At 35.3% G+C, this 12,475-nt stretch overlaps 1 pseudogene across 1 annotated transcript; it reads right to left on the bottom strand.

Moving 5' to 3' along the window:
* Positions 1-820: 820 nt before the first annotated feature.
* On the bottom strand, positions 821-9,219 carry LOC308550939 (cysteine and histidine-rich domain-containing protein 1 pseudogene; annotated as a pseudogene). The gene is made up of 3 exons: positions 9,130-9,219; positions 4,520-4,661; positions 821-1,586 (listed from the first exon to the last, which is right to left on the bottom strand). The product of its transcript is annotated as a cysteine and histidine-rich domain-containing protein 1 pseudogene (transcript).
* Positions 9,220-12,475: the final 3,256 nt, after the last annotated feature.

Here is a 12,475-nt window from a genome sequence, read left to right as displayed (position 1 = left end):
GTATCCATGCCTCTAGCTCTATTTTGTTTGTCACTTTATTTTGTTAATTAGATTGCATATATAAGTGAGATCATACAATATTTACCTTACTCTGGCTTATTTCACTTAGCATAATAATCCACAGTTCCATAAATGGTGCCATAAAAGGTAACAGTTCCTTCTTTTTTTATAGCTGCATATTATTCGATTGTGTAAATGTACCATAGCTTTTTTATCCACTCATCTACTGATGAAAAGAGGATCTCTTACCCTTTGAAACAACATGGAGGGACCTAGAAAGTATTATGCTAAGTGAAATAAGCTGACCAGAGAAAGACAAATATCACAAAATCTCACTTATATGTGGAATCTAATAAACAAAATAAACCGACAAACAAAATAGATCTAGATATGGAAGCATGCAACAGAGGGAAGTGGGGAGGTGGGAATGGATTAACCAAATAATTTATATGTATATATGCAAAAACCAAGGACTCAAATAATAGTTCAGTGAAGGCCTGGGAGGGCATCAGGGTGGAGTGGGTAAATGGGGGGCAAAATGGGGACATCTGTAATACTTTCCACAATGAAGATAAATTTAAAAATGGAAAACAAAAGAACTTACTGCTAAAAAAAGAAAACAACCTACTGCTGCCCCTGAAATGCCATATTCTACAATAACAACAGTAACACAAAACATTATAGCAGCAAGCCACCACTATACCACATATTAAGGATTCTGAAATAGGCAATAAGAATTTTTTATTCTCGTTAAACTCATTCTGTTTTATCTTCCTTTTTGCTTTTCCTGGTTTTTTATTACAATCAGTTCAAGGCTTCCTCATAGTATCAGTTCAGCTTTTTTCATGGTGATCTCAATAGTTGTTGCAGTCATAGTTACATAACTTCACTTTACATAACTCACACCCCATAATTTCACATTTTGATAAAATTCCTTCTCTCCTTCAAATACAATGTGCACATTTAACAATGTACTATTTGCTACTACTTGACTAAGTTCTGGAAGTGAATTTTTAGCATATGCTGAAATGGTGACTTCACCCCCAGTGTGAGCCAGTCATGTCTACATGGAACAACTTTTTCTCAGCATCCTTCACAATCCACACATGTTTCCCTGTTATACATTCTCTTGGGTTAAGAATGTATTAAAATCAGAAGTTTGTCTTATTTTCTATAATAGCTCCAGTATTCCATCCCTTCATTGAAAATAGGTACTCCAAAATTATGTACACTTCTTCTAGACTCTGTAGACTCTGATATGCCTTTAAATACCTCTCATTTTTACACAAGAGCCCAATCTTAATTTTATCACTGTCTTCTTCTTTCTTATTTTCTTCATTCCCTGATGACAGTTTAAGTTTTTGAAATGCTTGTTTTAGTGGGTCAGATACTTTTAATTCTAAATTTATTGTTGGTTCATCTGAACTTCACCTTTTTATTACTTCTATTGGAAGACTGTGCTTCTATAATTTGGGTTTCAATCCAGATAGTACTTTCTTCAGGTTTGACTGACTCAGGTGGCTTTTCACTATTATGTCTACCTATTGTGCAGTTTACAATTCTTAAAAAATCAAAAATATTGTTTTCTTACAGCAAAATCAACGTTTAAATGCATCATTGAAGACTAGAACACCTGGGTGGAAGGTATAAGCATCATTAGACTTGATGTTGAGATAGAAGCACTGACCACAGCCTCAGTTTGTAGAAAGGCAGGACCATTAATTTTCCCAAAATTACAAGTCAGGCACAAACACAGGAACTCTAAGTGGGTGCATTTACAAATCCCCTGTTCCAACCACTGGTCTCCAGGTATTTTGTTTTAAGTCTATAGAAATGGAGCTGATTTTTGTATGTTGATTTTTTTCTTTACTGAATTAATTAATTAGTTAATTTTCTATATATAAGATTATATCACCTGCAAGCAGAAATAAATTTACTTTTTCTTTTCTATTTGGATGCATTTCATTTCTTTTCTTGCCTATTTTCTCTGGCTAGGATTTCAAGTACTATGCAAATAGGAATGGCTAGAGAGGATACATTTGTCTTTTCTTGATACTCAGGAAGGGGAATGCTTTTAATATTTCACCATGGAGTACAATGTAAATAGTGGACTTGTCATATATATTTTTTATTACATTGAGGTACATTTCATTTATAGCAATTGTTTTTGTAAGTTTTTATCATGAAAAGATGTGACATTTTATCAAATGCTTTTCTGCATCTATTCAGGTCCTATTTCCATATTTTAATTATATAATACAGTTATCTTTTTATACTCAATTTCTAGTTTCATACTATTGTAATCTGAAAGATGTTTGATATGATTTTAATATTTTAAATTCATTAAGTCTTGTTTTGTGACTTACATTAATTTATCCTGGATAATATTTCATGTGCACTTGAAAAGAATGTGTATTTTGCTATTTTGGATGGAATATTCTTTAAATATAGATTAAATCTAGTCTAATGTGTGGTTTAAAGACAATGATTCATTGATTCTCTATCTTGTTCATCTATCTACTGATGTCAGTAGAGATTTAAAGTTTTCTACTATTATTGTATTACTGTGTATTACTCCCTTCATTTCTGTTAATATTTATTTTATATATTTAGGTGCTTTAATGTTGGGTGTATATGTATTTACAATTCTTGTATGCTATTGATAATTGGTCACTTTATATCATGTAATGACCTTTTTGTCTCTTAGAACTGATTTCTACTTATATTTTATTTTGTCTGATATGAGCATAGACACTTTTGTTATTATTTTCTTACCATTTATATCCTTTTCCATATCTTCACTTTCAACTTATCTATGTCCTTAAACTAAATATGTGTCATATACGCAGAATATTGTTGGATCTTGTTGATATATCTATCTAAACACTCTATGTCTTTTGACTAGTTATATTAATTCATTTGCATTTAACAATTACTGATAAGTAAGGGTTTGTTAAACAGTTTTCTGACTGTTTTGTAGTTACTTGGTACTTTTCATTGTCTCTTGCTGTATTCTTTGTGACTTGATATATGGTATTGGTATACTTTGATTCCATTTTTAAAATCATTTGTCTGTTTATTATAGTTTTTTAAAATATATATATTTATTGATTTAAGAGAGAGGAAGGGAGAGGGAGAGAGAGATAGAAACATCAATGATGAGAGAGTTGTCATTGATTGGCTCCCTCCTGCCTGCCCCTGACTGGGGATCGGGCCTGCAACCTGGGCATGTGCCCTGAACAAGAATGGAACAGCAATCACCTGGATCCTAGTTGAATGCTCAACCTTGGGCAGGGCTATAGTTTTTTGTTTATTTGTTTTAATTTGCTGTTAACATTAGGCTCAGTTAAATTATCATATAGCTATAACATTACATTTAAGCTGATAACTTAATATCTGCTGCATAAAAACTATACTTGGGACAACAAGATGGCAGCATACATAAGTAACTCACAACCTCCCCAAACTACATCAAAATTACAACTAAAATACAGAACAATCATCATTCAGAACCTCCTGACATCTAGCTGAACAAAAGTCCTACAACTAGGAAATTAAAGAAGCACTTTGAGACTGGTAGGAGGGGCAGAGACCTAAGGGTGGAACTTGAGCAAAATCTTGGCCCCACACACAGGTGCAGCAGTTTACAACCAGGAGGGATATCTTAGCTGTAGAGGTCTCCCAGAGGAGTGAGAGGTCCCAGCCCCACATCATGCCTCCTAGCCCAAGGTTTCAGTGCTGAGAAGTCCCACAACTTCAGGCTATAAAAACCAGCAGGAATTGTGGCTGAGTGACATGAAGGCTGCTGGAATCTTAAACAGCTCCTTTTAAAGGGCCAGCACTCAGATTTACTCACACCCTCTGAGCTCCAGTGCTGGGTAGCAGCTTGAAAAGATCCAGGGACATTTGGGGAGGAACTAACTTTCCTGAAATCAGGGCAAGAGCTGGAATGGCAGGTCCTCCCAGACAGAGTGCTGGCAAGAGCCATTGTTTCTTTGATGAGCCCTCTCTGCCACAGACCCTGCAGGAGGGGCACCATATCTGAGTCTTCATCAATCTGGCTTACTCGATTCTCCCAGCCTTATTGAATCCCTGAGAACCTCCCTCCCCCCCCCCAAAAAAAAGCTCATCCAAGACATTTCCAGTGACTTCTGTACAAGTGGCCTCTCTAGCCTCATGCTTATGACTTTTTGAAAATCTATCAAACAAGCAGCAGCTGGCTTCAACATGCCTCATCCCTCTTGATAAGTGACCCCAGGCTTGGCACTAGTGACAGCCTGCATTGATTCATAGTTTGGCCTCTCCTGAGCACATCGGAGCCCAACACAAGTAGTAGCCATCTACAGATTGCTGTGTAGCTCAGCATGGGTGACCCTGAGCAAGGCACAGGCAGGGGTTTACTTTGCATCTCCCAGGAGGCCCCAGAGACAGTGAACCTCGTGGTCAGCCTCAGCCACATCTGATTACAACCTTACCATATCAAAAAGTGACACACTCAAGAGGCAGATTCAGTGAATACCAAAGCTCCACTGAAAGAAATCTTCCTCCATCGAAGTGTCTCCAACACAGCAGCTCTTTGGCTGTAGTTGAAGTTGGTCCTCACAACCAATTGGCCTAGGGGTCAATTCCTCCCAGTGATGCCAATAGGAACCAAAGCTAAACTATAACAGGACATAGCACACGGTAAACACAGGGGAGCACCTAGAAGGTCCAGCTCAAGTGACTGAGGAGACTGATCCACTGGGCTCTACAGGACACCTACTACAAAAGCCACTCTACCAATTCCAGGAGACATAGCAGCTCTACCTAATACATAGAAACAAATACCAGGAATCAGCTAAAATGCAGAGGCAAAGAAACATGTCACATATGAAAGAACAGAAGAAATCTCCTGAAAAGGAACTAAATGAAATGGAGCCAAGCAAGCAACTAGATACAGAGTTCAAAACAATGGTTATAAGGATGCTCAAGCAACTTAATGAGAATGTCAAGGATCTTAGTAAGAACTATAAGGAAACTAGTAAGGTCATCAACAACATAAAAAAGAACCAGTCAAAACTGAAGGCTACATTAACTGAAATGAAGAATAATTTATAGGGAATCATCAGTAGAGTTGAGGATGCTGAGAATCAAATCAGCAATTTGGAATATGAGGAAGCATAAAACACCCAATCAGAAGAGCAAAAAGAAAAAAGAATCCAGAAATATGAAGATAGTATAAGGAGCCTCTGGGACAACTTCAAGTGTACCAACATTAGCATTATGGGGGATACCAGAAAGAGAAGAAAGAGAGCAAGAAATTGAAAACCTATTTGAAAAAAATAATGACAGAAAAATTCCCCTACCTGGTGAAAGAAATAGACTTACAAGTCCAGGAAGCACAGAGAGTAGCAAACAAGAGGAACCCAAAGAAGCCCACAGCAAGACACCTCATAATTAAAATGCCAAAGGTTAAAAACAAAGAGAGAATCTTAAAGGCAGCAAGAGAAAAGCAGTTAGTTACCTATAGGGGCGCACCCATACAACTGTCAGCTGATTTCTCAACAGAAACTTTGCAGGCCAGAAGGGAGTGGCAAGAAATATTCAAAGTGATGAAAAACAAGGACCTACAACCAAGATTACTCTACCCAGCAAAGCTATCATTTAGAACTGAAGGTCACATAAAGAGTTTCAGAGATAAGAAAAATATAAAGGAGTTCATCACCACAAAACCAGTATTACATGAAATGTTGAAGGATCTTCTTTAAGAAGAGACTAATGAAGAAAAGAAACTGACAAACAAAATAGATCAGAGACATTGAAGCATGCAATAGACTATCGTATCTCAGAGGGAAGGGGGATGAGACGTGGGAAGAGTTTAACCAAAGGACTTATATGAATGTATGCATAACCCATTGACACTGACAATAATGGGGTGAAGACCTGGGGAGGAGGTGGGAGCAGGGTGGAGTGGGTAAATGGGGGAAAAATAGGGTAGCTGTAATATTGTCAACAATAAAAATAAAAATATAATAATGAAAGGACACTAAAGAGAGGCCATTATTTTGTAAAAAACAAAAACAAAAACACAACACACACACAAAAAACTACACTTGAACTATTTTTCCACTTACATTTTATGTTATTGGAATCACTGTTTACATCTTTTGTGTATAGTGTATTCATTAACATATTATTGTATTTATACTTATTTTGAGCATATTTTCTTCTTTTATATAATAGTTAAATGTTATTTATGTACCATCATATAGTATTATTTTGACTTAGACTATATTTTTACACTTTAGTAATTTTTATACTTTTATATATCTTCATGTTGTTGTCATCTTTTTCATTTCAACTTGAAGACTGCCCTTTATAATTTCTTGTTAGGCAGGTCTAGTTGTGATGAAATCCAACAGTTTTTGTTTGACTGGGAAACTATTTACTTCTCTTTCATTTCTAAAGACAACTTTGCTGGGTATTCTTGGTTGGTTGTTTTATTCTTTCAGCACTTTGAATTTTTACGCCACTCTCTCCTGGCCTGCAAGATTTTGTAGGGGGGAAAAATCCGGTGATAGACTTATGGCAGTGTCCTGGTATGTAAGAAATTTTTCCTTTGCTACTTTTAAAATTCTCTGTCTTTGATTTTATGCAATTTCTTTGGAGAAGATTTATGGGGGTTGTCAAATGTGTGTGTGGGGTGCCTATGAGCTTTATGAACTTGGATATCTGAATTTCTATCCAGATTTTGGAAGTTCTCAGCTAAAATTTAAATAAGCTTTCTGCCTCTTTTTACCTCTTATCTCTTTCTGGGACTCCAACTATATATAGATTGGTTTTTGTTTGTTTGTTCCTTTTGTTAATGGTATTCCATAGTGCATGTAGGTTTTCTTCTCTTTTTTTATTCTCTCTCTTTTCTTTTTCTTTTTGTTCTTCTGGCTGCATTAGAGTCACATGACACATAACAGTATTTTGATAAAAAATGGACTGCATGTATGGTGTTTCCATAAGATAATAACAGCTGAAAATTTTCTATCACCTAGTGATGCTGTAGCCATTATATTATCATTGTGTAACAAATTATTCACATGTCTTTTGTGATTCTCTTTTAAACAAACCAACTGCATTGCCAGTTGCAGAAGAGTACAACACATATTATTACGTACATTACAATATTTTATAAAAGCTTTCATAATGAAATAAAATATAGTTGTAAAGGTGTACAATGTGTTTTACAAGGTGTTATTACAAAAGAGTCAAAGTTAGAAAAATAAAAATTTATAAAGTAAAATAGTTAAGGTTAATTTATTGTTATTATTATTTTAATTAAATTTATTGTGGTGACATTGGTTAATAAGATTATATAGGTTTCAAGTGTACATTTTCATGATACATGATCTATATATTGCACTGTGTGCCCACCATCCAAAGTCAAGTCATCTTCTGTCATCTTACATTTAATGCCCGTTACCCCATACTACCACCTACCTCATCCCCTTCCCTCTGGTAACCACCACACTGTTTTCTGTGTCTATGAGTTATTGAAAAAAGAAAATGTTTAAAATAAATTTAGTAGAGCCTAAGTCTACAGAAGTGTACAATAAGGTTCTAGGCCTTTACATTCACTCATCACTGGCTCACCCAAAGCAACATCCATTCCTGTAAGCTCCATTCATGGTAAGTGCCCTATATAGGTGTATCATTTGTTACATTTTCTACCATATTTTACTGTGCCTTTTTGTTTTTACATATGTTTAGATACAGAAATACTTACCGTTGTATTACAATTGCCTGCAGTACTCAGTACAGTAATATATTGTACAGGTTTGTAACCTAGAGGTAATAGGCTATACCGTATAGCTTAGGTGGGCAGTGGGGTATACCATCCAGGTTTGTGTAATTACACTCTGTGATGATCACTCCGTGGCAGAATTGCCTAACAGCACATTTCTCAAAATGTTTACCCATCATTAAGAGATGCATGACTGCATTTTACATGACTTGTCTTCAAGGTCACTGATTCCTCTGCTTGACTGAGTCTGCTCTTGAAGCATTCTATTGCACCCTTCAGTTCATTCATTTCTTCAACTTTAGGATTTGTTTGCTTTTTTAATGATTTCTATTCTTTGTGGAAATCATTACATTCATTCATTGTTTTTATAACTTTGTTTTCTATTAGTGTTTTCTTGTATTTCACTGAGTTTGCTTAAGAAGAATATTTTGAATTCTTTGCCAGATAGTTCATAGATCTCTATTTAGTTTCACTTACTGCAAAATTCTTAGTTTCCTTTGGTAAGGTCATGTTTGCTTGTTTATTTGTGATTCTTTTGGCCTTTCATTGGTGTCTGCACATATGAAAAATAGACAAGACTTCCAGTCTTTACAGATTGACTTCAGCAGACAACACCCTTCACCAATCGGCTCATCCAGAGATTCTGTATGGTCCACTGTGTGGTATTTGCAGGTGAGTTTTCTGTTGGAGCCCCTGGGTGACTTTGCTGCTGGAGTCCTGGGTTAGCAGGCATTCTTATCTGGATCCATGAGGGTGGGCTAGGTCTATTGGTGTGGGTGTCTCACTTGTGTTTACAAGGTAGGCATGTTGCCTGGGTTGCTGTGATTGGCCTGAGAACTGAGTCCACATGGGTAGGCCTGGATTTTGGGTTCACAGGTGTCAATAAAGCACTCGGTACCTCTGAGTATGCCTGGTAAATGGGCTCATAAGAATAGTTTTGATATCTGGGTTCATGGGTGCCAGCTTAGAGGCTGAGTTGCAGGGGTAAGTCCATTGTTGAGGCTTGCTTGAAGCCTGAGTATGTGAGAGCTATCATAGGATCTAGGATCATGGAGGTTGTTGTGATATTGGTGTATGCCTGAAGACTGAAGCCACAGGACTCAGGCTGGGGCTAAGATGGGCAAGAAGACTTGGCTCGTGAGAGTTAGCTTGAAGCCTGTGTCTGTGGAAGCTAGTCCAATGCTGGGATTAGCCCAGAGCTTTAGGCTGCAGACAGTGGACTGGTGGGTGGCTACACAGTGGTTGGTCTGGTTCTGAAGTGATCCAGAAGCCTGGAATCAGAAGCAATAGCTTTAAGTCTTGTCTTCATAGGTGAAGGGGTCCAGAAATAGGGTCTATGAAATCCTGTTTCAAACCTGGGGTTCTGGGGGCTGGTCTGACACTGGTGATGGACTGGTGATGGGATCCATGACAGTCAGTTGCTCTCTTAACTCTCCATCCTCCATGGAGAGGTTGTGTCTTTCCAGGCAGGTTTACTCAGGCTTGAAGTGGAATGATAAAAGTAAAGCAAAACTGTCTTTCATACTCTCTTCAATGTGTTTTTGTTCTTAATTTGAGCTCTGCCAGGTGCCTTAATACCTCACCTGGAATCTTTAGAACTTGTAAAGATATTTTTTGTGCATAGATAGTTGTTCAAATTGCTTTGGCTATATGTAATCTTTCTATGGTTCCATAGAAATACTATGATTGTGTGTTTTTTACTATTTCTGTGATAATTATTATTGGGATTTAGTAAGGGTTTGCATTAAATCTGTAGATTACTTTGGGTAGTAGGTTCATTATACAACATTAAGTTTCTCAATCCATGAGCATAGGATTTTCCATTTGTTTTTGTCTTCTTCAATTTCTTTCATCAATGTTTTATAATTTTTAGTGTATAGATCTTTCACTTCATTTGTTAAAATTATTTCTAAGAATTTCATTTTTGATGCTACTTTATATTTATTTATTTATTTTTAAATATACTTTTGTTGATTTCAGAAAAGAAAGGAGAGGGAGAGAAAGAGAGATAGAAACATCAATGAGAGAGTCATTGATCGGCTGCCTCCTGCATGTCTCCAGCTGGGGATCGAGTTGCAACCCGGGCATGTGCCCTGACCAGGAATCGAACCCCGATTGCCTGGATCCTAGGTCGATGCTCAACCACTGAGCCATGTCTGGCTGGGCTTTTGATGTTGCTTTAAATAAGATTTTTAAAAAATTTATCTTTCATACTGTTTGCATTTAAGTATGGAAACACAACTGTTTTTGTATGTTTATTTTGTATCCTGCAACTTTATTGAGTTTTATTTCAAACAGCTTATTAATTCTAACAATTTTTGATGGAGTTCATAGTGTTTTCTATATAGAATATCATGTCACCTGCAAATAGACACAATTTAATTTATTTATTTCTGACTTTATGCCTTTTATTTTATTTTATTTTATTTTATTTTATTTTATATTTTGCCTAATTGCTCTGTCCAGGACTTCCTGCACTATGATAAGTAGAAGTGGTGGAAATGAGCACCCTTATCTTGTTCTTGACCTTAGAAAAAAAGCTTACAGATTTCACCATGGAAGATGATGTTAGCTGTGAGCTTCTGTTATATTGGCAAGGATTATCTTTAAAAACAAACAAATAAACAAACAAACAAACTATCTTTAAGATTTCAGTTAGAATGTAGAAACGTTTGCACATCATTTGTCAAAGCCAAACTGCAATTTCATAAAAACAGTACTTTGGTAATTAATTTTTCTTTTGAAAAATGTTCCATCTTTTTAAATGCAATTTTAGCATATGCACTGTAGATAAGGCAGATTCCTACAAGGACCAAAATTTATAATGAAGCACTAATTCACTAATAATTACAGCAGAGTCCCTTCCTAGGTATTGCACAATGCTTAGTATGTTATTATCTAAATTAAAGAACATCTTATTCTGCCTGCTACAGTGGAAACATTGTTTTTATAAGCATGCCTTTATATAGCTTTCATGTTTGTGAAACACTTATTTTCTGATATTATAGAGTTCAAACTTATTGTAGATTCACTACAAACAATCCAGAATCAAACTGGATAATTGAAGTTTCACAGGATAGATTAATAGGGAGATGAATTTTTGTAAATTATAAATAGACATTTAATCAATTTTGGAAACTATATTTTTGTTGACATAATAGCTCACTTTCAATCAGAAAAGTAATTAAATAAGGTTATGCCCAGAAGATTGGCCACATTCACAGTCCTAAATGGAAAATCTAGTTCGAGGCTCAATTTAAGAAACCAGTAGTTAAATAAGTAGAATTATAGTCCAAATATAAAGCCAATAATTAATCAAAACATTACACGAAGTCTATTTGCCGGCTTCCAAATGAAATATGAACAAAAAATAAAGCCTAAAATATTATGAAATTGTTAACATTTGCAGTAAGCCTGTGTCTTCTGTAAAACCATTGAAACAATACTGACAGCCTATCAAAATTTGTTCAAAACAAAACATGAATTTAATTAATTATTTTATTTCAATCTAATTCTAGACTGAAATATAATTTAATTTTTACTAGTGATGTAGATGCTCCTTAGATGACTGAATCCTATGTTAAATACTTTCAACATTTGGAATAATTTCTGAATATTTCAAATAATAAAGTCCATTTATTGCTGAACTGATTTAGGACATTACTTTTTTTTAGGAGGTTTTGTTAATGGAGTTTAGAGATTTAAATTTTTATGCCTATGCAAAAATCAGTATTGAATATACTGTGTGTAGTTTTATAGGGTGCAATGGATGGGATAAAAGATAATTAGACACATCAAATATAAGTTATAGTCCATAAAGTAATGTACAAACAAGATAGTAAAGTTCCACTTTACCCTTGGGATGTTTGTGTCATTACAATACTTGGTGAATAGTTTTCTACATCATAAATGACTCTGTTGTTTGGCAATGAGAAAGACACCTAAACCATCAGTATCCTTTACTACAAATACAGATATTCTAATCTTTCAACTATTTACCATCAAGAATCCTTTCAAAGATGAATGAATTAGGTATGTACAAGTGAGGAACTATTTTAAGATGTATGTATTTAATAAAAGAGAAACTGATAATCAAATATCCCTATTACAGAGTTCAATTTCATTAGTCAATAAAATTTATAAATTAATCAAACCTTTAACACAGGTAATTTTATTTTTTGTACTTTATACCTTGTTTACTTAGATTTTTAAGTGGATAGCAGATTAATAAAATTAAAAGATGCATAAATGAAAGATCTGATAAGCAGTTGTTGACAAATATGAAAAGTTTTATTTTTAAGAAGAGTCACTAGGTTACTGAACAATTATCATGACAACTCAAAAGAGTACATTTTATATTCCATAATGTTTCACTAAAGAAAGGCAGACAAAGAGTTATTTGGCATGTAGATTTTTCACATAGATAAGAATTTATCGATTGTGGTGGAACCCCAGATCAAAGTCTTAAAAACTAAAGCTGCCAACTCTGGCTGGGTGGCTCAGTTGGTTGGAACATCATGAGGTTGCACGTTTGATTCTGGTCAGGGCACATACCTAGGTTGAGGGTTAGAGCTCTCCTTGGGATGCATATGGGAGTCAACCGATGGATGCTTTTCTCTCACATAAATCTCTCACTCTCTCAAAATCAACAAACATATCCTCAGGTGAGGATTAAAATAATAAAATAAAGCAGCCATTTAA

This window comes from Miniopterus schreibersii, assembly GCF_964146895.1.
Source record: "Miniopterus schreibersii genome assembly, chromosome: X".
NCBI lineage: Eukaryota > Metazoa > Chordata > Mammalia > Chiroptera > Miniopteridae > Miniopterus > Miniopterus schreibersii.
Note: the sequence above shows the minus strand (reverse complement) of the source record. Positions and strands in the feature narration are given on the sequence as shown.